Below are 27,507 nucleotides of genomic sequence, written 5' to 3'. Positions count from 1 at the left end.
AAATTGGCTCTGCTTTGGCTGTTGGTCTCCTACAGACCTTACCAAGTCTATCAAGAAGAGCAGCCCAAGGCAAGTAGAAAGGGCAGGGCACTCTCTGTCTTATTTGAACCTGTGTAGAGTTGGATCCTGGGAGCCTGCTCCTTTTCCTGGGTTTACCTTTAGACGCATTAGGAATTCCTAGTTTACAGTTATAGGAGTTCAAATGAACACCTACTCTATTTCCTTTGAAATAGACCTCCACCCCCTACTGGGTGTTCTCCTGTGTAACTTAATACCACAGTCCTTTGCCTCAGGCCATTTACATGTAATTGTTTCTCCACTGTCCCAGATATCTGCAAGCTGCCTCTCTGCCCTCAGGACAAACTCTGGGAGGATGAGCTGAGACTTCCACCAGATAGAATAGCGGTGACACATCCACGCCAGTATACATATGGGGGCCATTCTGCTTCCTCTGGAACAGGGCCAGGGACTCACCGTGGAGTGCAAACTGCCTTCACCCTGCATTCTGGAAGGGGCGAGGGCGGGGCAAGCATGAATACTAGAAACTTCTAGGGCTTTTAAAGGATTCAGCACTATCCTAGTTAATGCAGTCCTTTAACTGTTTTCTCTTGATTTGAGGACGGTGAATGTCTTTTAAGATTCCGCTGCCTCTTTCCCTGGGTAAGGGGATAAGGGGAGGAGAGGGGGGCTGGAACAATGGCCACCCTCAGAGCCAGCTTCCAGATACCTGCAGTAGCTGGTCAAAGGTAGAGCTCTGCTATCAGACCACATGCCCCTGGGGCTTGAGGGACTAGGTCTTTTTGTCCACCCAGCAAGCTGCCCTGGGAAACTGAGCTGCAGCTTCCACCTGCTGCCTGCCTGAGGCTAGGGATAAAGGAGAAGGCAACTGCTGCAGGGATGGTAAAAGTCGCAGGTTTTATTGCAATTTACTAGCCTCTTCCTCCTGCTCCTCCCTGTATGCTGCATAGTGTTCCCCTAGACTCCAAGTTTCAAAGCATTTGGTTCAGGCAGTTCCTGCCAGTTTAATAGTTGTTTTCATGGCGGAACTGATTCCTGGAGCTACCTACACTATTTTCTTCCCACAATCCTCTCCCCATATCTTTCCTTTTACCTCTGTAGCAGTGACTGTAAGACTTGTCATACTAAACTGGAGCAATCTTGACTGAATCAATCTTGACTGCAATACATATTGGCACTTACCAATACGTGTCAGAATTCTTAATATAATATAAAGAATTATTCTTAATATATAAAAAAAGTTTCTTAAAAAATGTGCAAACTTTGTTCTAGCAATTTTACTTCAAGATATTTATCCTAATTAAATAAATGTGCATTTTAAAAAACATATATAAAGCACTATATGAAATTAAGGAGTTGTTAATTTTATCAGCTATGATAGCACAGTGATTATGTAAAAGGCAAAAGGTTCTTATCTATTAGAGATGCATTCTGAAATACTTGAGATGAGAACACATGATGTCTGGGATTTTGATTCCAAATGCCTTCTCACAATAAAAGTTTGGGGAACATTAAAACATGGTTGGAAAAATATTTATGATGATTGAAAGGAGTTCATTATATGCTTCTACTTTAATGGTGTATGTTTGGTAGTTTCTATAATAGAATGTTTTTAAAAGTAATTATAAAGATGCCAATCTGAGCCCTGTTTACGACAATGAAAACCACACAAAAGCTGATTTATGCATAATTAAATAATATAAATATGCTGAAATATTATACAACCATCAGAATTTGAGATAAGAAAGTGTAGTTTTTAAGAGCCGAACACCAGAATTAGGAATTCATGTGTTATACTAAAAATAATTTTAAATATTCTGAAAATATAACTCATAATTTATAACATTTATTTATTGAATATTACATATTGAATTGAATATTATTGAATACTGTTATTGGAAACTGTATTTATTGTTTTTTATTACATTTTATTACTACTATTACAATTATTTATTGTATTTATTTTTGTTGGTTTAGGCAAATTATTATCTATAATTTTATGATATTCAACAAAACATTAATAGTGGGTTATTGCTGGGGGATGGATGATATTTATTTTATTTTTAGCTTATACACATTTTCTAATTCTTCACATATATTACATATATACTTATTCATTTATATATAAATATATGCATATAAACACACATGTACATATATTTAACAAAAACCCATACATATGTGGTATATATATATATACACACACACACACATTTATATTTATATGAATATAAATAATATCATATATATATCACAAAAACATTGTTTATTCCATCTAATTTTCAGTATTTTGCACATTGTTAAACTTTGTAGAAGAGCAGTTATCTTCTAAAATGAGTTAAATCCTGTTTCTCTGCATACCTAATTTTCATAAATATCAACTATAACTCTATAATGGATAACTTTATCTAAAGTAAGTATAATAAATGTAATCATGTCACCACTCCCTATATCAACAACCAAAGCAGACATCAATAATTAGTCATGGTAATTAGTCTCAATGAACCTCATCTCCAGTACCTTTACAGCTCAGTGCTTTAGGAAGCTAATGACTATCTGGCTTCTTAAAGATGTGCCATCCTTGATATGACTGTATATTATAAAGATATGAATATTTTATTACATTAATAATACAATCTAATACTTAATGGAATACTACTAAACTTAGAAAACTGCCTAAATGTTTTGCACTATTCTCTGTTTTCAAGGAACGCTCAATCCAATAAAATCTTTTAGAAGATACCAAGGAAAAACATAGTGTTTTAGCTTACTATAATATGTTTAGTATTTTCATAAAAGAAATGTGGTAGGAGGTAGGAATTGTGTTTTTAGAAATAAGAGTAGGAAGGTGTGTTGCAAACATTTTGTATGAATGGACAAATCAAAGTCTTTGGTTTGATTTTATTGTCTGAATTGTATTTTTTTTTTTTTTTGCCAATAGGGTTCAAAATGTTTCAGGGTTTTCTATGATTTCTTACCAGACCACCAAGAAGCTTCTTGATGGGAAAGATGGACAAAGATGAAAGGAGCATATCTAGAACACACCATTGCTTTTCCCTTCCTTACATACCAAAGAACATGCATCCTTGGTACTGTGTATCTGCTGCCAACAGCACCAAACTCTTACCTTATGACTAGTAAACTCCAGGAGTAGACTCCTTTAACTTCTTTTTATAAAACCACACCTTAAAGAATCAGCTATCAACCAGAGTCTCTTTTCTCTTGCCACAATTCTAAGACTCCATTATAGCTTTTTTTTTTTTAAGGTTATCCTTAGCTGCCTCCTCAGACTTACTGCTTTTTTAAAAAGATTTGTTTATTTATGCCCCTCCCCTCATTGTCTGCTCTCTGTGTCCATTCACTGTATGTTCTTCTGTGTCTGCTTGTATTCTCATTAGATGACTCTGGAAACCAATTCTGGGACCTTCTTGAGTGGGACAGAGGGGATCATTCTCTTGCACCACCTCAGTTCCCTGTTCTCCTACATCTCTTAATTGTCTCTCCTCTGTGCCTTTTGTGTCATCTTGCTGCACCAGCTCTCCACATTGGCTGGCACTCCTGCGTGGGGCAGCGCTCCTGCATGGGGGGCATTCCTGTGTGGGGTGGCACTCTGTGTGGGCCAGCTTGCTTTGCAGTCCAGCTTGCCTTCACCAGGAGGCCCTGGGCATCAAACCCAGGACCTCCTATATGGTAAATGGGAGCCCAACTGCTTGAGCCACATCTGTTTCCCTCAGCTGTTTTTATTTTCTCACCGTTCTGGAAAGAACCCAGTCAAGTTCCCATAAAGACTCTAAGCCCAGTGAACTAGCTGGAGCAGGTCATATCAACTCAAAAACAATCACTGAGAACCTGCCATGGAAATTCCCAGTTGTGATATGCCTTTCAAAAAGGACAGGCTTTTTACCATGTCCTTTGCAAGGCCAAACAAGGAATTATTTGACAACTAGCTGGGTTGGTATACGAACCTGGAAAACTCTCTCTTCCTGGGTATTCGGTATTCTGAGAAGCAGCAGCTTTGGCACCTGCCTAGGAGAATTACTTGCTTTCTCATGTCTATCAGGGTATGGAAGGTTATGAAAGAGATAGTTTTATTTATGTATTTATTTTTTTATTCATTTTTTGTTTGATGTAAGCCATTACCTATTAAGGGAACCGGCTTCAATTTACTTGAGAGGAGGTAGTATTTTCTGAATTTTTACTTTTATGATCATTATTTTACAGTTGGGGAATAATTCCTAACTATAAGGCACACTAAGTAAACTATTCATCAAGAGTTAGTAATTTTCTAAAGGCGTAAGTAGGCCAATAACATATTCAAATGAGACAGTCCTTTCAGATTAAATTAATATAAGTAAGGATAGCATGAACTTCACAGAATGCCACCTCTGCTATTCAGAGGATTCGATATAAAACTGCAAGGTAATGGGTAAAATTGGTTCTCAAAGGTTTTATGATTACTGATACTTCAAAGAAATAAAGTAAATCCAATGAGATTTCAGACAGGGTTGAGAGAACTTGTGCACAGTCAGATGGACTCATTTGTTTTGAATGCATATTGTTCGGAAATAAACATGCAAAAATTTTTGTAGGCTTAGTCCTTCATGCAATCCTTTAGGAAGTTCATTCATTCAACAAATATTTGATGAGTGCCTACTATGTGCCAGGCACTATTCCAGGGTATGTAACTATTGAAAAGATGGACAAGATCCCCATGCTCGTGGAATTTTCATTCTTGTACAAGAAGATAGACCCTACACTTTGAAGGACAAACATTTCAGGGAGGGAAAAGCACTATGAAAACCATATCAGGATAATGGAATAGAGAAAAAACAATGGGTGGTGGCAGCTCTATTTTAGATCTAGTGGTCAAGGAAGACTTCTTTCAAGAACTGGCATTTTAGCTAAGACCTAAATGATAAGGACAAGTGAAGATCAGGGGAATCATGTTCCAGGAATAAGAAATAGAGAGTGCAAAGGGCATGATAGTAGAGAGCCTGGTGTGTTAGAGTACTGAAGAGAGGGACAGAGGTGAGATATTGAAAAGTATATAAAACACTACACACAGAGAGAGTTAGGCCCTGATGTGTGTGCAAAATTGTCTTTTCCTATAATTTTTAGCATCAGAATGCTCAAAACCCCATTACTGGTTAGAGATGCCATTTAAAAAAAAAAATGAAATGAAAATGACAAGCAAAATCCAGAGGTCCTTTATTCATAGAAAAAGGCACAGCAAGGTACCAATTACACATGTTGACAGATTTTGTCTAGCTTTTGCCTTTCACTTCTCCCTATATTCAGGGCCTCTTGATTCTACGTTGACTCAAGTGGGCCCCATTTTTAAGACCAATCTGACATAAGAAATATTTGAAGCAACTGCAGGGTGTCACCTGACAGCAAAGTATCACATGTGCTGCCCTTCTGAAAATTGCCATGTCTCCATGATATATGAGACCCCAGTAAATATCTCCTCCTATATGAGCTCTTCCCAGGGATGGGTGCCCTGCTACATACCAGTGGAAGCTTTGATACCACTTTCTACATAGTGGTTGGAAATCATGTATAAGGAATAAAATCTGCATGTGCAATTTCAAGCTAATCAAACTCTCTGGGCCTCAGTTTCTTCAAACATAAAGTTAGGATAACAGCTTCATGCTTGTAGGAGGGATTCATTGTGATATTGGATATAAAGTGCCTACGGCAGTGCCTGGCACATTAACTGCTCACTATATATTAGCACTTATCATAATTATGACCAAGAGTCTCTTCCTCCATAGTGTCCTAATACTGCGCTCTATCCTCCTGCCAGGTTTTGTGGCAGCTTCCTCTGTTAACCCCAATACACACTGTTTACCTGGACTGTGACCAAGTCTTACAATTCTGTGATGACACTGGCTGAATTTCTCCGCATCTTGCATTGGTTTTATTCCCACAGTGGGTAGATTTTGACCCATGTTCCATTATTTCCAAGTCTGATAGTTAACCCAACCAGGAGAGAAATGGAACCAATTGCCCTCAGCTGGAGTTGGCATTATTTTAAGAATTGTTTACATTTCCAGGGTTGTGGGAGAAAAGGAAAGGGTATTGATAACATCCAGCCATTGCACCTGAACACAGAATCTTCTTGAAAGCTGAGAATCCAGACAATTAGTCCAGAGCTTCAGAATGCCTAGGGATGGGGTAAGGAGAGAAGCACTGGAGCAGCAGTTGTAATACAGGCTACAGGGGCTTTATTGTCAGACAGACCTGTGTCCCACATCTGCTGCACCCCTATCAACTGTGTATCAGTGGGTAGGTTCCTTTATCTTGCATAACTCAGACTCTTTATACATGATGTGGAAATGACAATAATACCTACGTCACAGAGTTGTTAAGTGGATTCCCTGAGAAACATATAGGAAAGCACCTAGTTCATGGAGCAGCTATAACTTTCTTCTTCCTCCATCTCCACCCACTTGTTATGACGTCTGATACACATGTACACCTTGTTTATGGGACCCACTGCAGTGCTGTTATAATTCTGTTTACTGTAATACTGATGAGAGCATGTAATATTTGTACATTTCCCCCTGATAGACAGCCATGATGTCTATCTTATCATACCGTGTTTTTATAATCTGAATGAAACTAGCCAGTCTCCTTTGTTCTAACATAGGCCCTTTTTCTCTTTTATTTCATGTTCTACGAAAGTGCTTCTCAAACTTTACTGAACATTGGAATCCCTGGGAGGACTTATTAAGTTGAAACTTCTGGGTCCTCCCCCAGAGATTCTGACTTGGTTGGACTGGAGTAGAGCTGAAGAACTGGCATTTCTAACAAGTTCCCAGGTGATACTGATGTGCATGCTTTGGTACCTAGATGCTAGGGAGGGGGCATCTCAGCTCTATTTGAACACTAGAATTCCTGGAAAGTTTTTAAAAACAAGATGTCTGACTCTTTCAATTAAGCCTGACTCTCTGAGGGATGGAAACCAGGCATCAGACTTTGCTTGTTTCTTTGTCTTTTAAACTCTCTAGGTGATTTTAATGTGCCACTAGGCTTGAGCACTATGGGTCTCTATGGAATAGTTTGGAGCCATCATGGCTGACCAAAGGCATGCAGATGATAGTGCTGGAGGTACTACCAAATTGTGTCGGGTACGAGTGCTATTGGGGGTAAAAATGCATGTTTTGGGATGGCTCTAGTTACCTTCATGGTAATACATGGCTAAGGAAACAGCCGATGCAGGTCAGCAGGCAATTTGTGATGAAGGAAGACTTTTGGTCATAAAGGACATTGGAAACAGGGAGGATGATTGCGGCAACTACTGTATGAAGGGAGTAAAAACTATGGCTGAAGAGAGAAGTCATGAATTCCAGATTTCAGAAGTGGAGAATAGTATCTGCCAAGATCTAATACCTAGGTATCTCCCAGGACTGTGCTAACACAGTCCACAAATGATGATTTGTTTAGAACCCCCATTTCCAGGAACTTATCTCCTGACCTGAATGAAGTATTTGCAGGGTGCCTGTATCTGGAATAGTAATTCACATCCCTGGCTGCATGTCAGACTCACTTGTGAAACTGAAAATATATGTACCTATGCCTGGACTTCATGAAACCAGACCCAGCTAAATCAGAGTTTCTGTTGGTGGGATGTAGGCATCAGCATGTCTAGCTTCCCAGGTTATTCTGAAGTGTCATCAGGGTGAGCAGCAGCTATTCTAGAGTATTATACAGTTGATCAGGCATATACCCATTTTAAGCACAACCTCAGAAGTATTGCCCAAGGTTTACTAGAAACATAGAAGACAAGGTACCTTAACTTGAATATATCTAGTCTTGTTCATATACATGATGATGACTCAGGTAATGTTACATGCTCAATATCTTTTGAAGCATCAAACAAGGAAAAAAATATATTTGCCATCCCTGCATGTGTCTCACTGTTTGAAAATTGTTATTCATTACATGAACATTCTCTAAATTTCGAATTCATTTTAATCTGCTATATAAAATGTATAATACGTTTATTCAAGGTTAATGTTATACTACTTATGTAAGGTCAAATTTATGTTTCTGTTGTAGATGGTTTGAACATTTGTAATATGTAATTTTTTTCTGCAGAAATTACAATTCTTTTAGGAATCATTAAATGATCATGATTACATTCTTGTGTATATAATTTTCCAGCAATCATAATCTTACAAAGGCATGAATTTAACCCACAGAAAGCACTGATCAATTCAGCAAACTAAACCTTACTATACTTTGAGCCAATGACAAAGAAAAGCCAGACAAACATGTTAGAGAAGTATTCTGCATTGTGGAGGCTTCATGTTTTATTTTTAATAATTGTACAAGAACTATGTTGCCTAGTTACCATCTTCATTTTGTACTCTGATCTAAAAATGTCTCAGCAGCCAGAAGTTTTCAGTGAGCTCAACACCTAAACTTATGTAATCAAATATCCAGAAGGAATATTACCAAAATGATACTTTGTTCTCTCCCCAATCACAGATTAAGCCATTGCTTAAAGACTGAGGGGAAAATTAATATTTCAGAAGAAAGAATTTTTATACAGATCTGAGGGGGGAAAAACTAGAAAATAAAGAAAAATAACTCCGAAAAACAATAATACAAGGGTTCCAAATGCATGACCATTTATTATTTGAGTTCCCATGGGAATCTAAATCAAAAGAAAAGGTTTTTTGGACACCAGAAAACCTTAAACTGATATTTAAAATATTATCTGAACATTTCATGACAAAATTTGCTTTCATTTTGGAGTATTTTCAGATTTGAACAGAACTGTATAAAACCCTACTATTTTAATTCTTATTCCAGCAACTCCCAAAGAATGCTATTTTGATGTATTATTTTCCTATGTATTTTTTTTGGCATATTGATAAAGACATCATATTTTTAGAGATGGAAAAGCAAGCTGAGAATAGATGTCCCAAGTCCTTCATGTAAAGACCAAGTTGAAGAAATAACTGTAGATCATTTCATTTGTTCACAGTCTGAGTTATTAAAATATTTCTGAGATGAAGATATTGCATTATGTGCTGTAATAGGAAAGTATGACCTACCTGACCCTTTTTTCTTCCACTTTTGGGAATGACATCCTATTTTCTAGGAATCTAGAATGGGTCTAGTGGGACTGCTGAAACTATAGAACATGAACATGTTTAGAGGTTAAATGTGGACTCCAAGCCATTCTGGGCCAATCAGTCCCCTTCACTGGGGATCTGAAATCGAAAATAGAAATTCTCAACCCAGACTCCTCATTTTAATAATAAAATTGTAGATTTAAGAATTGCTGATAGCAATCATGTAGACTGGGAGGCAAAAAAAGCCAGCTTGCCTTTGAAAAGAATGATACAGAGGTTCAAGGGAAGAGATAAGGTGTTAAAATATTTTCTTAAACTTTTTATAGGGTTCAGGTACTTGGTTGGTTCCAATTTGTTTCTAATATTCTGATATATTCCTTGCCTTGGAGTTCCATAAGACACACCTTTATCCATATGATGAATCATAATACCTCTCTCCCCTTTTTACTTAGGCAAATTCCAATGGGTGTTGGCCAATGGCAAATGTAGGGGTTTTAACTAATGGGGATGAGGGAATAAGTCTGATACAGGCCCTTTTCTCAAGGAGACTGCCAAGGGGTAGGATTTATGTAGACCATTTTGACAAAAGGACAAGAGTTTCCAAAATTATCGAGATCACTTGATAAGCATTTTCATTGGAAGCATTCCTGCCTCTAGAAAAGGAGGAACAGAAAAGCAGTAACATTTGATCCATGTATTTGAAAAAGTCTAGAGAGATGACCAGTATTTTATTTTATTTTTCAGTATTTGTTGGGGGGTTTGGTGTGTTATGAATACAAGTTTAAACTACTCCCTCTTAGTTCAGAAAAAGAAATAGCTTTTCTCTCATTGTAGATCATTGGTTGGAGAGCTCCAGTATCTGTATTCTAGCATGAAAACTAGGATGGACTTAGTATTTAAACCATACAGATAAATAAGGGCTTGCTTGAGACATGATGTTTCAACAATGAAATATGGTCAGCAATATTTGTTCCATAGGACTACTCATAACTTCCTGTTTTAAGGATCAGGCACACACTGAAAGCCAGATGAGAGTTTGTGACACTTATTGGCAGTGTTTGTGCTTGCTCCATAGGTCAGAGATTTTATCCAAAGGAAATATTATCCAAAGAAGTGTATGGTATCTCAGGTCCCTTTTAGTTACTAGGATTGCTTCCAAATTTCCAGTGTGTCTTGGATGAAAATGCCATGGTGGAGTTATTAACCACAGCAGAAATTAATTAAATCAATTATGGTAGGACAATTATGAAAGCATGTAATATACAGCCAATGCCCCAAGTTACTTTTAGTTTTTAGTGGTAAATAAGAAAATACAAACAACAATAACATTAATATAAACTTTTACTGAACTTTTAAAAAAATTATTATACTGGACTAGGAGAATTAACTATATTATTTCAATTATCACAAATATTTTATAAGTTAGCCATTACTCCTATTCCCATTTGGTTTATGAGTAAACTAACAATTAAAAGGGCTAAATTACTAATATACAGTCTTATAGATAATGAGTGGAATCTGAGCAAAGTCATTTGGGAAGTCATTGAGGGTTGGTTCTTAAGAATGTATGACATAATTATAGCAATACTGGATGACAAATACACTAGCAGGCTGAGAGAATGGTTCACATTTGTGGGGGGTCATTTCTTTATGAACCTTCCTGTATGTGATTCCCTACACACAAAATAAAGGTACTACAATATCCATATTTAGATGACTTCACTAAGGTTCTGTGAAGGAAGATCCTTCTTCCAAGGTTACAAGTTAAGAAAACATGAGGCCAATATTTTAGTCCCGGTCTGTTTACTCAAAAGTGTATACTCTCAAAATCTGATAGGATAAACACTAAGAGCAAGGAGTTATTGTGAAGTCAAATTAAGAATAATAGATTTTAGAGAGTGACATCATCAACATGGTGATATAAGACATCCCTTGAAAAAGTCTCCCCTCAGAAACAACAAATAAACAGAGAAATCTCACTTGCTTGGATCTTTAGAGTAAGGTAGAGACAGGAGAAGGATTCCATAAATGTTAAATCAAAGAAGTGTCAAAAAACAAACACCCAAATCAGGTAGGAAATTTGCATCCTGGACCTGTCAGTCCAGAACCCCCACACGCACACACACACACACACACACTCAGTCCACTCAGTTTGGGAGTTGCTGAAAGACGGGACAGCCTGCCAGGAATCCTCCTGCCACAGATTCAGACCAAGGTACTGAAAGGGAAAAACTGCCAGTCAAAAATTCTTTATCCAGTGAAACTATCCTTCAAAAATGAGGGAGAATTTAAAATATTCACAGATAAACAGTAACTGAGAGAGTTTGTTAACAAAAGACCTGTCCTATAAGAATTACTAAAGGGAGTTCTGCAAGTTAAAAGGAAAAGACAGGTCAGAGTGGCTTGGAGTAGTGTGAAAAAATGAAAATGATCAGCAAGGGTAACTTAATCCCTATAAGAGTCAGAATACAATTAAACAAGAAAAAAGCATATTTCCTGATAATGGACACTTAAAATATAAAGAGTAATATGGGACAAAAACAACAGAATGAGGAAGGGAAAGGGGATATGGAAGTAGAGAACAGGTATACTATTGAGGTTAAGTTGGTATCTTTTCAAATTAGTAGTTTATAGACATAGGTTGCATACTACAAACCCCTGGGTAACCACAAAGAAAGTAAATAAAAAATATAGAGAAATAGAATTGAGATAGAGATTAGTGAGATACATCAGAAAAGATGATCTATAAGATGAAAAGGAGGTTAAAATATAGAATAAAGGAAAAAAGAAACAAAAAAGATATATAAAAATCATAGGACAAAATGGCAGAAGTAAGCACTGCCATTACATTAGTTACACTCAATGTTAATGGATTAAACTCCCCACTCAAAAGATACAGAATGGATCAAAAAGCATGAACCACATGTATGCTGTTTACAATAGAGTCATTTTAGACCCAAAGACACAATTAGGTTGAAAGTGAAAGAATGGATAAAGATATTCTATGCAAATAGTAACCAAAACAGAGCTGTGGTACCTATATTAATATTGAACAAAATAGGCTTTATGTCAAAAGCTGTTACAAGAGACAAAAAACACTATGTAGTAATTAAAGGGTCAATCCACTGAAGAAATAATAATCATAAATATTTATGCACTAAGCCACAGTGCCCCAAAATACATTAGGCAAACATTAACAAAACTAAAGGGATAAATAGGCACCTCAACAATAATATTTGGGCTTATCAACATAGTCACATCAATAGATCAGTTAGACAAAAAATCAGTGAGGAAATAGAGAACTTGAATAACACAATAAATGAATGAAACCTAACAGACATACACAGAACACTGTACCCCCAAACAGCAGGACATACATCCTTTACAAATGCACATGGATTGTTTTCCATGATAGACCTCATGTTGAGTTACAAAACAAGTCTTGATAAATTTATAAAGATTTAAATTATATAAAGCATCTTCTTTTAACATAATGGAATAAAGCTGGAGATTAGTAATAGGCAGAGAACTGGAAAATCCACAAATACATGGAAGTTAAATCATATACTCATGAACAATCTATCAGTCAAAGGAAAAATCAAAAGGGCAATCGGTAAATATCTTGAAACAAATGAAAACAAGAATATAAAATATCAAAACTTATGGGATGCAACAAAGGCAGAGCTGAGAGGGAAATTTATAGCCCTAAATGCTTATGTTATAAAAGAAGAAAGACCTAAATTCAAAGAAGTAAAGAAACAACAATGATTAGAGCAGAATCAAATGAAATAGAGAATTAAAAAAAAAGAGAGAGAGAGAGAGCATTAACAAACCAAAAGCTGGCTCTTCATAAAGATCAATAAAATTGGCAAACTCTTAGCTATACTGGCAAAGGAAAAAAGAGAGAAGATATAAATAAATGAAATTAGAGAGTGTACATTCTTATTGATCCCACAGAAATAAAATTGATCATAAGAGGTTACTATGAAAAACTGTTTGCCAATGAATTATACAACCTAGATGAAATGGACAAATTCCTGGAAACACCTACACTGACTCCACAAAAAATAAAAAATCTCAACAGACAAATCACAAGTATAGAGATGGAATTAGTAATGAAAACCTCCCAACAGCAACAAAAAGCCCCAGGACCACATGGCTTCAGAGGCAAAATATAACAAACATTCAAAGAAGAATTAATGCCAAACTCTTTAAAAAAATTGAAGAGAAGTGAGCACTGCATAACTCATTCCTTGAGGTCAACATAATCCTAATACCAAACCAGATAAAGAAAATATAAGAAAATTACAGAATTCTCTTATGAATATAGATGTAAAAAATTCTCAACAAAGTACTAGCAAATCGAATCCAATAGCACATTATAAGAATTACACACCATGATCAAGTGGGATTTAACTGAGGTATGCAAGGGTGGTTCAACATAAGAAAATACTTTAATGTAATATACCTCATTAACAAAATGAAGCAATAAGAACCACATGATCATTTCAATTGATGCAGAAAAGGCATTTGACCTCGCATTCTTTCTTGATAAAAACACCTAAGAAAATAGGAATAGAGGAAACTTCCTCAACACGATAAAGGACATATATCAAAAATCCATTGCTAACATCATACTCAATGGTGAAAGAAAGAGTTTTCCCTCTAATATCTGGAAAAAGACAATGATGTCCATTGTCTCCACTATTATTGAACACTGTACTGCAAGTTCTTACCAGAGCAATTAGGCAAGAAAAATAAAGAAAAGGCATGAAAATTGAAAAGAAAGAAGAAACACTTTCACTATTTGCAGATGGCATGATCCTACATATTGAAAGTCCCAAAGAATCTACAACAAAGCTACTAGAGCTAGTTTATCAAAGTGCCTGGGTACAAGGTAAGTATACAAAAATCAATAGTGTTCCTATATACTTTTGCTGAAAGAAATCAAAAGAAGATCTAAATAAGTGGAAGGACTTTCCTTGATCATTAAGATGTCAATTCTACCCAAAGTGATTTATAGATTCAATGTAGTCTCAATAAAAATCCAACTGCCTACTTTGCAGAAATGGAAAATCTAATAATCAAATTTATTTGGAAGCATATGGGTCCCCAAATAGCTAAAACCATCTTAATAAAGAAGAATGATGTCAGAGGACTCACATTTCCTGAGTTAAAACTTACTATAAAACTATGTTAAAACATGTCAAAACAGGGAAGCAGACTTGGCTTAACGGACAGAGCATCTGCCTACCACATGGGAGGTCCTGGTTTTGACCTCCTAGACCCATGTGGAGCTGGCCCACGTGCAGGGCTGATGCATGCAGGGAGTGCCCTGCCATGCAGGGGTGCCCCTGCATAGGAGAGTCCCACGCACAAGGAGAGCCGCCCAGTGGGAAATAAAGTGCAACCTGCCCAGGAGTGTGCCACACACACGGAGAGCTGATGCAGCAAGATGACGCAACAAAAAGAGACACGGATTCCCACACCGCTGACAAGAATAGAAGCAGACACAAAAGAACACACAGTGAATGGAGACAGAAAACAGACAACTTGGGGGGGGGGGGGGCGGAGGGGAGAGAAAGAAATAAAAAAAAATGTCAAAACAGCATGGTACTGGTATAAGGATAGATGGAATTATTTGAGAGTTCAGAAATAGTCCCTCAAAATCTAAGGTCAATTGATTTTTGACATGGCTTCCAAGTCCACTCAATTGGGAAAGAATAGGCTCTTTAACAAATGATGCTAGGAGAAGTGGATATCTACATGCAAAGGAATGAGGCAGTTTCTCTAGCTAACACAATATACAAAAATTAACTTAAAATGTATGAAAAACCTAAATATAAGAACTAGAACTATAAAACTCCTAGAAGAAAATGTAGGGAGGCATCTTCAGGATCTAGAGTAAGGCAATCATTTCTTAGACCCTACACCCAAAGCACAAGCAATAAAAGAAAAAAAAAGGTACATAAAAGCCATCAAAATTAAACACTTTTATTTTTGCATCAAAGGACTTAATCTTCAATGTGAAAAGATAAACTACTCAATGGGAGAAGATATTTGGAAACCACATATCTGATAGGGGTTTAATATCCAGAATATATAAAGAAATCCTACAACTCAGCCACAAAAAGACAAACAACCCAATTTAAAAAATGGGCAAAAGACTTGTACAGATGTTTCTCCAAAGAGGATATACAAATGACTAAAAAGCACATGAAAAGATTCTTGAAATCATTAGTCATCAGGAAAAAGCACATCAAAACCATAATGAAATACCATTTCACATCCTTTAGAATGGCTGCTACTAAAAAATAGAAAATAAGTGTTGGAGAGAATGTAGAAAAATAGGAAAGCACATTCATTGCTGGTGGGAATGCCAAATGGTGCAGTCATCATGGTAGGCAGTTTGGCAGTTCCTCAGACACTAATTATAAAACTATCTTAAGTCCTGTCAATCTCACTACTTGTTATACATCCAAAAGAATTGAAAGCAGAGACTTGAACAGATATTTGCACACTGATGTTCATAGTGGCATTGCCATAACCCAAGTGTCCATTAACTGACAAATGGCTAAACAGTATATGGTATACACATGCAATAGAATATTATTCAACTATAAAAAGGAATGAAGTCCTGATACATTCCATAACATGGATGAACCTTGAAGTCATCATGTTGAGTGAAATAAACAAGACACAAAAAGACAAATATGGCATGAGCTCACTGTTTATTAAAAGCAAACTCAGAGTCAGAATCTAGAATTTATGTTTCCAGTGAATGGGGTGAGAATAGGAAATGGGAAGTTAATGCTTAAAATATGTAGGGTTCTTATTTTGAATGATGGAAATGTTTAGGAAATAGATAGTGGTGATGGTAGCACAACATTGTGAATGTATTTAACAACACTGCTATATATATATATATATGAATGTGATTCATATATATATATATATGAATGTGATTCATATATATATATATATGAATGTGATTAAACAAGAAAATGTTAAATCGCATATATAGTAAAAGAATTTTAAAAATTTAACTATATACTATACAGTGAACCCTAATTTACACCATGACCTATAATTAATAGTACAATTATTAAAATGTGCTGTCATCAATTGTAACAAATATTCCACATCAAGGCAAGGGGTTATTAGTAGGGTGGTATATGGGAATTCCGCATGTTGTGAATGATTGTTCTGTAAACCCACAACTTCTCTAATAAAGAAAAAATACAGAAGCTAACATTTACTGAGCATATACTATTTCTAGATTCTAAGTGATTTACCTGAAGCAAACTGTTTAAACCTTTTAATCACCTTAAGATAGGTACATTATTCCCTTTTACAGATGACGAATATGAAGCAGAAATATCCTGAGTCATTTCTCTGTTATTGGAGATGAGATCAACTTGCTCCACAGCTGGCACCAATGATTCTGCCATAAGCCTCACAATTACAGCAGCAGTTAACCAAAAAATAACAAAAATGACAACTAGAGTGTAATAAAGAGTTTTTCAAAAACAATCTGAAAACAAGAGACTTTGGTGAAGGAAAAAAGAATGAAATTTGGTGGTTGGATCTCTAGTGTGGGAAAAAGGGTAGAGTGTGGTTTCAAGCATGGATTGAGGGCAGCAAATGTGGCTCAAGTCGTTGAATGCCTGCTTCCCACATGGGAGGTCGTGGGTTCAGTCCCCAGTGTCTCCTAAAAGCAAAACAACAACAACAAAACAACAGGCAAACAAATGAAAAAACCAAGTCAGGAGAGCCAACGTGGCTCTGTGGTTGAGCTCTGGCTTCCGACACACGAGGTCCTGGGTTCAATCCCCAGTCCCGGTAAAAAAGAATGGATTGAGAAATCATTTTAATTTTTAATGAGGGCATTTGTGATTTCCGAATCACCAAGCTTGAGATGATGGCAAGACCATTAAGGAAAATGCGCTGAAGTATGAAAATGTATACTCAGAAGTCAAAAAAATGCCTGTGATGCTTGAAAGTGGGAGAAAGAACGAAACCTTCCTGAGGAAAAGTATAAAGAAAGGACAAAGCCCAGTGAAGGGATGAGCCATGAGAAATGCCTATCTTTAAGGATTTCAAAGAGAATCAAAAGAGCCACCATTGTAGATGGAGGAAGAATTATCAGAGAAGTAGGAAGAGGGCAGAGAATACAGAGTTGTAAAATTCTAGGCTCAGTAAGATAGGATAGCTTCATGGGCATGCTATCAGTGCACTTGCATAGATCCCCAAGATCAGAATGGTGCCACACATGGGGATAATGCTCAAATATTGCCATCTTGAAATTCTTAACCATTTTTTAACAAAGGGTCCACATTTTCCTGCTGCACTGAGTGCCACAAATTACATAGCAAGTCCTGGTAAATGCTAAAATTGTCTCAAATCTCCCTAACCAAAGATTACTCAATTCCTGTATAAAAATATCCAGTCACAATGAGTTTGCCTCATCTTGGTGGTAGCCCATTGCATCCTCAGATGGATCTAAACTTTAGAAAACCCTCTCTATCGTAAACTAACAAACTCTTTCTTTGTAATCTCTCTACATTCGTCCTGGTTCTATTCTTGACAAAAACAGAGAAGAACTATAATTAAGTGACAATCTTATCTATAAATGCCATGACTTATTGATTTCAAACGTTTTGTCCCATGGAACCTATCAACTGTTCATTGACAAATGGCAGGCACGTGATTGGCAATCAATACTGATTAATTTAATTGATTATGAGCCAAGTATCCTATTTGGTTTCTCACTTTCAGGAATGATTTTACAGTATATTCATGGGTCAAGCATTCCAATGTAAGAATCCTGAATATTAAATTTAAATTCATTCCCACATGAAAACCTTAAAAAAAATTTAGAAGCCAGTAACCATGTTTACATTGAATTTTCTCATTTTTTTCCTTTTTGTCTTTATTTTTTTTTTAATATTACATTAAAAAAATATGAGGTCCCCATATACCCTCCACCCACTTCACCCCACTCCTCCCCCCCTTAACAACAATCTCCATCATCATGAGACATTCATTGCATTTGGTGAATACATCTTTGAGCACCGCTGCACCTCATGGTCAATGGTCCAACTCATAGTCCACACTCTACCACGTTCCACCCAGTGGGCCATGGGAGGATATACAAGGTCTGGTAACTGTCCCTACAGTATCACCCAGGACAACTCCAAGTCCCGAAAATGCCTCCACATCACATCTCTTCCTCCCATTTCCAACCCCCAGCAGCCACCACGGTCACTTTCTCCACACCAATGCCACATTTTCTTCAATTACTAATCACAATAGTTCATGAATAGATTATCAGTAAGTCGAATTTTCTCATTTTTTAAACTCTTTTTAAAAATTATCAGGTAGGGAATTGCCTCATCACCTGGATCATTTATAAATTGCTTTTGGTCTGGATGTTTGGAGTCCCTTTAACCAGAGTTTCTTAACTTGGCAACAGTGACATTAAGGCTGGCTGGATAATTTTTCATTGGAGGGCACTGCCCTGTGCACTGTAGAATGTTTCTCAGCATCCAGAGCCTCTGCCTACTAGATCCCAGTAGCATTCTTTTTACTCCTAGTTGTAACAAGTAGAACATCTCCAGATGTTGCCAAATGTTCCCTGAGGGGCAAAATCATCCTCGGTTGAGAAAGAATGATTTAAAGGAAACAATTAACGCATGATGGCTTTAATGGATGTATGGCACTTGATTTGCTAAATTATAGGGTTTTCTTTTTAATCATGGTGAAAATTAACATAAAATAAAAATTAAATAAGCATATAGTATATAACATAGTTTTTCTTAAGTTGTTTATTAGGAAGGAGTGTCACCAAAATTTCCCTATGATGAACTTCTCTAGGGGATGAATTTTGGTTTCCTCTTCATACCTCTTTTCCTCGAGTTACTCTTTCACACTTTCTATATTCTTTGAATTTTTAATAATTAGAATGCATATATCTTATAATTAGTGTAAATGCTGCTCTCATTCTGAAATAAAATAATGAACATGGGGGTGGTAAGGAAATGAAGCCTGTAGGTAAAGGCACATTTATTTTCAGGGAAGATTGGTAAGACAGGCTCCTGGGGGACCCTGTGTTCTTCTCTATTTCCAAAGGACCCATATCTTATAGTTTATAGGAAATAGGAATAATATTAAATTCCATGAAGTTCTCTTACTTTATGATCCAAAACTCTTTTATACACACACAAGACAACAAAGTAAACGCAATAAGCCAGGGGCTATGATTTAGAATACAGAAGTAGCCAAATCTAAGCAGATTTGCCCCTAAAAAGAGAAAAAGTGGTGTCATTGGCATCAGATAACTCACAAATAAAGAGAGCTTTGGGCATTGCTCATGAAACTGACCCCTGGATTTAGCTCCTTTTCATGCTCCCATATATTCATCCATCCAAAATTTCATAATATCTTAAAATCATATCTGATTTTGATGATGTAAAAATTGCATATATCACTATTCATGCATTTCCCAAAGCTTTACATAGGCATCCATACTAAACTACCAGAAAATAACAAAAATGATAAAATATATGAAAATCGAAATACTTCCAGCATATGTTAGTTAATTCTAAGTGCAAGATGAGAATTCCTGAATTCTAGGGTATGCTAATTGGTGAAAATCTAACAGCCATCTTCGTTTAGTTTGTAAAATACTTTTTAAAAAGGAAAAAAAAGCAAAATAGAAAGTAAGTTAAAGGGATAGGTGTTATCACTGCTTCAGAAAACTTTCCTCAAACTTATATTTTTAGTTTGTGTGGTTTCACTTCCATTCCATTATACCTTATAATTATAGTTAATGTTAAACCCAATATGTGACTATAAGGAATTAAGATTTATGCCTGGATGATTATTCATTTTATTCAAAAGTTCCTCTCAGACTAACTCTACTCTTATTAATGATTGTGTTATAATTTTGGCCAAGACAGACTCTCTCATAAATGGGACTCTTGGATTAAAAGGGAACCATGGAATTGTAAGTTTAAAATTATTTTTAAATGGAGGAAAAATAGGGAGGGTGATGATATCTTTAGGATAGAAAAAAGAATAAGCAATAACAGTTACTTAAAATTTATTATGAGAACAAACATTCACTCTATTTGGAAAATATGGTATAATTCAAAGGGACAATAGAGAGTAAATGGAGCTGGACAACACTTACTTTGACCCTATTTCTGTGCAAAGAAAACTATACTTTAAGTGGAAAGAGAACAAATTATTATAAAATAGGAACTTGACCCTTAGCTAGATGAGAACAGAGTAAGAGGGCAACTTGCTCTTTTAAATGAGTTCAAATTCAGGTTCAGACCAACTATATTAAGAAAATGCTCATACAACTGAAGGAAGAAAGTCAGAAATCTATGAGAAATTGTAAAAAATTGGAGTTAGCTGTAGTAACTGAGACAGTAAAATATTTTCCCTATTTTAAAAAGGGGTGGCTAAGAAAATTAATTATAGAAAAAAACTTTGTACCAATCTCTGGAAAACTTTAGTGTATCTATAGAACATGTGGAATGGAAGGACAAAGAAAAGAGATGAATGTTTACAGAGAACTGGATGCCTTTACCAAAACAAACAAGGTGACATCAAATTTCTCTTTTAGGGACCAGGTCACATGCTCAGACAAAAGATCTAGAACACCTTATGTATCCTTATTGGAGATATTGGTCTCATTAGTCTTTTACAACATCCCTCCAACAAACTATAGAAAGGCCTTGTAAAGCTACCATTTTGGGATGCATGAGTTGGAGGAGTTATAGCTGACTGAACCAAAGACTGTCAAAGAATGGTTCAAAATAGAGCAAGAAGGCAGGCAGATTTTGGAATCAGACATATCTGAGTCCACATTCCAGTTCTTTCCTCTTATAGCTCTGTGATCCTGTGCATATTATTTAAATTTTCCAAGGCTGGGGTTTGTTTAGAACTAAAATGGTATGATTGATAATAACTTACAAAGGATTTTAAAGTAATGGATGCTATGGCAAAAGACTATAGAAGATGGTACATATAAACTATATACAAAGTGCTTAAGCTGAGAAAATGGTTCCATATGATTTTTATTATTACTATTACTTCTATTAATACTACCACTAATACAACAAGCTGGAGGATGGTCTCTAGCAGAATACTACAGGGTCTGCCTTTGGCATTGGTCTTTTTCAAGGTTGCAGTCAACTGCTCGAAGACCTTGATGCACAATTACCAGATTCCTTTATAGACAAACTTGAAAGAATGCTAATATGAAGAAGGGAGACACATAACCAGATGTAATAAAAGAGATGGAACTTATAGACAAATATGCAATCACACTTTTAGAGGTTTGCAATAATTAAAAGCTGTAGCTCAGTTTCCCCTGATATGCATTGGGAAAAGGCTAATCCCATCCCCCATAAGCCTACAAGTCCAAGGGCATGGCACTTCCCCACGGGTTAAATAAAGAAACCACATAGACACAGGAGTAAAGGGAAATGGAAACCTTCCCTACCTACATATCGGAGGGAGATAAAATTCCTACAGAACAAAGAAACATCTGCTCCTGCAGCATTCCAAGAAACCATAACTCCCTAACCCACTGTCTTCTAGTCTCTATCAGGGAAAAGTTATACCCCTCGGGCTTCCTATCAGTCCCTGCACTTCACTAGGACCTTCAACCCCCTCCACCAACTATCATTTCCCTGCCTAGGAAAGTTCTGTATAAATTCAAATTCTCCCCTTCCAAGGAGGGGGCTGAAGTTTGTTCTTCAGAGCCCTTCCATTGGAAGAGCTTCTCAATAAATCTTTCTTTGTCTATAGTCATATCAGTCTTCGTGTCCCAGTAAGCACTGTATTTTCTCCAACACACACAAAACAATTTTAATGGTGAAGAATAGTGTACATAAAATTATATAAAACTAAATAGCATGGCATAATGAATAATTATAAAGCATGTATCCCTGGAACCATCACCCTGCTCAAGAAAAATAATAGCATTAGTTCCCCAAGAAGCTATTCCTTTATCACCACATTCCCTCCCTTTTGCTAGGTAATCATTAACCTGGCTTTTATGCTAATCAAGTCTATGTTTTTGTTTGTGGCTTCAGCACACTGTACCTGCCACTAAACAGTAGAGTTTACCGGGGTTTTTTTTTTAACTTAATGTAAATGGAATCAAACTGTATGCAATTGTTTGTGACTTCTTTTTTTGGACCAATATTTTGTTTCAATGTGAAGAGTCATTTATATTGATGCATCTACTATAGTTCAATCATTTTCACAGCTGTATAATTTCCAGGATATTATACACCGCTAACCATTCTATCATTGAAAGATAACTTGATTGCTTCCAATGTTTGGCTTGTGGCAAAAAGGATACCCTAACTTGTTTTGTTCATGTCGTACTGCCCATTTGTACACATGTGAAGTATATTCATGCAAAATGCATTAAATTTACTATTTAAATTATTTTTCCATTTTTCATTAACAAGGACATATAATTTAATCCATGTAAGTTAAAGGCATTGTTTTGTTACCTCTGTACTTCCAAATCCAAGTAGAACATTTAATAAACTTTAAGGGTAATAAGTGAATATATTTTGTATGAATTAAAATTCTGTGATATCTTGACCACATAAGTGATTTTTTATCTGTATAAAAATTGTTTCCAGAAAACATATTAGACTAAATAAAATTCGCATACTATACGGCCAAATGTAATATGATTTAATTTCCTAGAAATGCATTTTTCCTCTTATATCGACAAGAACTGTTTCTTAAGTTATTGGCTTTTTTTAAAGGGAAGTTTTAATTTCTTTCTTTACCCCTAAGGGGAACTGCAAACATTCAATAGTGTTTGCAGGTTTCACAGATAATAAAGTTTCTATTCAAAGGCAGTTTACAAAGGAAGGTGAAAAGTTACTCTTTTTTTCCCCCAGTGTTTTATCTACTGTTTAAAGTGTATTTTTTATGGAATTTAATTCCCATAGCACATTTCCTTGAATTATGACACTGGAAGAAAGAGAGCAGGGAAAGGCAGCACAATAAAAATTTTGATCAGGCAATGGTGATACCATCCTATAAGCTCCTGTAGGGCAATTAGCGTTTCGCTATTTTGTGACTGTGTATATACTTGTGCTGTCCAATTTGGTAGCTACCAGCCATGTGCGACTACTGAGCGCTTGACTGGCTAGTGCTACTTAGCTGTACTCTACATGTAATATACACAAAAGATTTCAAAGACTTATTATGAAAAAAAAGTAAATATCTCATTAATTTTTATCTTGATTATGTGTTAAGGTGATAATATTTTGGACACCTTAGATTAAATAAAAATATGTTATTAAAATTAATTTCGCCTATCCTTTTACTTTTCTTATGATATGGCTACTAGAAAATGTTAAATTGTATATATGCTTACATCTCTACTCCAGAGAGTCCAAGGATTTTTTTCCCCTCCAAAGATCTAGATATTTATTTCATGATATACCACTAGTGGATATAAATGTATAGTTAATTTTTTAGCCTAATATCATGAAATATTTAGTTTCACACTTAGACTAAGGTTTAATTGGCTCATTTATCCCCACTCAGAATTATTAGGAGATACAAAAATAAATTCCACAAAGGTAAAGAGAGACTAGGGAAATTATAGTTCTACTTAAAAAGGTAAACATTGGCTGCTGCTGCCTGCACCAGACATGGTGGGCTGGCACTTGGGGTCACAGGGCTCAGGAGCCCAGAGGGGGCTCTGAGGACACACCAGCATGAGGTAGAGGTGAACGGGATACTGCCAGGTGGACCACCAGCTGAGCTACTGCCCCCCCTCAGAAGGAAAGCAGGGAGTGCGGATCATGAGGGAAAGTGGAACAAGACGCCGAATCAAGCTCATGTTCTCTTTGACCAGTTTGTCCAGGCCACCACCTGCAAGGGAATCCTTAAGGTCTCCTGAGAGCTCTATGACCACCTGTACCTGAAGCCCAGGGACTACAGCTCCTTCTATCACAAGATCAAGTCCAAGGTTGACTACTGGAAAGCCAAAGCCCTCTGAGCAAAGTGGAACAAACAGGGCAGCCACAAAGACAAGAAGGGAAAAGCATGCACAAGCACCAAGTGTCTCATCATCAGAGCCAGCCCCTGTGGCCTCTGCCGAGCCTTCAACTTATCCTTGCTGGTTGCCAACGTGGTTGTTCTTGAGAAATGGGATGCTTTCTCCTGCAACATCTTCCATCTCTGGCCATTAACCATCTGTGATCTTCAAGGTCTGGACACCAAGGAATTCCATGGCAAGTTCTGTGCCAGAGCCACTGACCACATCAGTATCTAACAGCTCTAAGTAATACTTTTGAAAGCAGCCCTGATCCTAGGCATTGAAATCCATGCCAATGTGGAATTCCAAGGACTCATACAACCTCCTGAGGACCAAAAGAACAAACAAATAGGATGGAAGGCACTGGTGCACCCCAAAACCTATCCTGTATCAGAATATGAATTTGAAGTGATCAATGGAGAGGATGGCTGTAGGAACACCTTGGAAGGATTTTGTCAGAAAGAATTTCATGGCAAACTGGCCATCACCATCACGGCAAATTTTATTAACCGATATATGACTGCAGAAGCCAAAGGGGAAGAGATAACTGGTGTTGCTTTTATATTCAACCAAAAATTTTTCCAGGAACTGAGGGAAGCCATGGTATCGATTTGGAAAACATCATCTATTACAAAGACGATATGCACTATTTTGTAATGTCAGCCAAAAAGCAGAGTTTATTCTACAAAGGGATGTTACTGTATGACTACACAGATGCAGAGCTCTTGCTTTCCTGGGATAATGTGGATCAAGAGGCTCTTCTCAGCTATGCCCGAGAGGAGGCAGACTTCACTCTGCAGCAGCTGCCATCCCTGGATTTTTCCATCAATCACTACTGGCAGCCCGACATGTCCATGTCTGACTTCACTTGCATGTATGCCTCCGAGAACAGGGCCTTGGTGTGGGAGCAGAATGAACACTAGTTACTGGCGACCCTGGAGGGATGACCTCCTCGAGGCTTTCCGGCCAATGGGAGCAGGAATAGCCTGGGCTTTCTAGCTGCTATAGACTTTGCCTGGATGGTAGGAAGTTGTTCTCTAGGAGCAGGTCCCTTGGCAGTGCTGGCCGAGAGAGAGAGCATTTATAGGTCACTGCCTCAGACCACCCCTGAGAACATGAGTAAAAACTTTAGCTAGTACAGTATCAACCCTATCACCAAGTATCCCAATTTTAATGTCAACTTCCTCCAGCTAAGCCAGGTGAACCATTTATATGATACAGGATAAATAAAGGACATTCATCTGGAAATGGAGAACCTGGTGAATTCCCAAATTTGACCTGCAATGAGTCTGTAGCACATTCAAACAAATTGCTGGGTTGGTGCCAAAGGAGACAGATGGCTATGTAGGGGTCAGCATGGAAGACCTCACCATGATTGGAAAAGCAGCCTGGCTCTTTGTGTAATTAGATACCACTCTGATCTGATAAACTTTGATTCTTTGGATGAGAAGAATGTGGAGAAGAGCAAACAGCTGGCCTTCGATATTGCTGCAGCTAGGTATCACCCCCCATCATGACAGACAAAGAAATGGATTCTGTGAGGGAGCCTGACCATTTGTCCATGGGGATGTACCTGATGCAGTTTTATGAGATATTTAATGATTCGCTCCCCTCCAGTGATGCCTTGGACCTGAATGCTGAGGTGAAGGCCATCCTGATAGCCAGCACCAAATCACCCATCTCCTTCCTCAGCAACTGGGTCAGACCATCTATCAGAAGTGTTCTTCCAAGGATAAAATGGAAAAGGTCTTGGGAAGAGGAAATGGACCAGTCAGTCAGAGGAGGAGGAAGCCCCCCAGGCCTTCCAAGGAGAGAGACCCCCACTGGTGAGCACGCTCACAGACAGGAGGATGCACACTGCGCCGGCAACCAGAACAAAGTGAAGCACGTGGCAACCCAACTGCTGGACAAATTTGAAGAGAACGCTCCTCCATGGTCCACTGGCTAGGGAGACGAGAGCTCCATGAAGAAGGAGTTACTGCAGAACTTGGGCTGCAGCGACACATGCTATTTCTGCCAGAAGCGGTCTACATGATGGAGAAGCTGAGTGCCGAGGGCAAGTTCTTCCACCAGAGCTGCTTCAAGAGCGACTACTGCGCCACAACTCTGTGTGTCTCAGCCTATGCCTACAACATCAAGGGCAGTAAATTCTACTGTAAACCTCACTACTGTTATGTATGCTCCAGTTATGCACAAAGAAAGAGACCAGCAGTGGCTCCTCTGTCTGGAGAGGAGGCCAGAGGATCCCTGCAAGATGGACCTGCTATTGACTGAAATGCATGGGCCAGGACACCTCCAGCTCAACCGAGAGAACTCTGGTAGCCTCGCTTTCTTGTTTGGCTGGGTGGCGCATCACTCTGCAACAAGGCCAAGGGAATGAGCCAGCATCTCAAAAGCAGCATTTCTTCAATTGGGCATCAGATGCCCCCAACCTCCTGGATTCCTTTTTCATGTGCCAGCCTCTTGTGATTGGAGTCGCCTTTCTCTAGATGTGGTACAGATCAGAGGGAAGTTTAACTGGCACACTGTGAGCCAGTGAGGGCACGAGCTGGTGAGTGGCATCTCCCATGCTGTAGGTAGTGCTTACTCAGAGCCTCAGAGTCTTGTCACAGTAGCTCTCGGCCTGCCCACCTCCATGGAGCACGTGGAGGTGGCTGATTCCAATCCCATCCAGGAACACAGGAATCCAGGGCAGGCTGGTTTTATCATTGGCCCAAGGAAGGATGCAGAGTCATAGGCCTTTGCGTAGCCCCCTGTTTGGGACTAGAGCAGTGTGTAATTCGATACATGGGGCCCTGTATTAGTCAGCCAAAGGGGTGCTGATGCAAAATACCAGAAATTGGTTGGTTTTTATAAAGGGTATTTATTTGGGATAGGAGCTTACAGATACCAGGCCATAAAGCACAAGTTACTTCCCTTACCAAAGTCTGTTTTCACGTGTTGGAGCAAGATGGCTGCCAACGTCTGTGAGGGTTCAGGCTCCCTGGTTCCACTCTTCCCAGGGCTCCAGCCTAAGGCTTCAGTATCAAATTCCAACATGAAAAACCCCTAACTCTGCCCTTTGCCATGCCTTTTATCAATGTCCAGTGGCATAAGAAGTTTACATAATTACTTAATCAAGTGAACCTCTGAATCCAATATAATCTAATATGCCCAGAGGAAAAGATCAGTTTACAAACAGAATCTAATGTTTATTTTGGGAATTGATCAGTAATATCAAACAGCTACAGGCCCCATGGACTGGATCCATTTCTTGCTGAACTTGAATTCCCTGCATCCCATTTCCTATTTAGGTAACTGGATAAG

The 27,507-nt window shown here is 37.7% G+C and overlaps 1 protein-coding gene and 1 pseudogene across 3 annotated transcripts in view; one reads left to right on the top strand and one right to left on the bottom strand.

Moving 5' to 3' along the window:
• GRM7 (glutamate metabotropic receptor 7) overlaps positions 1–27,507 on the bottom strand; it is a 1,023,847-nt gene that overhangs the window by 396,598 nt on the left and 599,742 nt on the right. The gene's annotated exons all lie outside the window — the stretch shown is intronic.
• LOC139437687 (F-actin-monooxygenase MICAL3 pseudogene) lies at positions 7,218–26,740 on the top strand (annotated as a pseudogene).

Source organism: Dasypus novemcinctus, chromosome 26 (genome assembly GCF_030445035.2).
Source record: "Dasypus novemcinctus isolate mDasNov1 chromosome 26, mDasNov1.1.hap2, whole genome shotgun sequence".
In the NCBI taxonomy this organism is placed as follows: Eukaryota; Metazoa; Chordata; class Mammalia; order Cingulata; family Dasypodidae; genus Dasypus; species Dasypus novemcinctus.
This window is presented reverse-complemented; position numbering and strand designations above follow the sequence as displayed.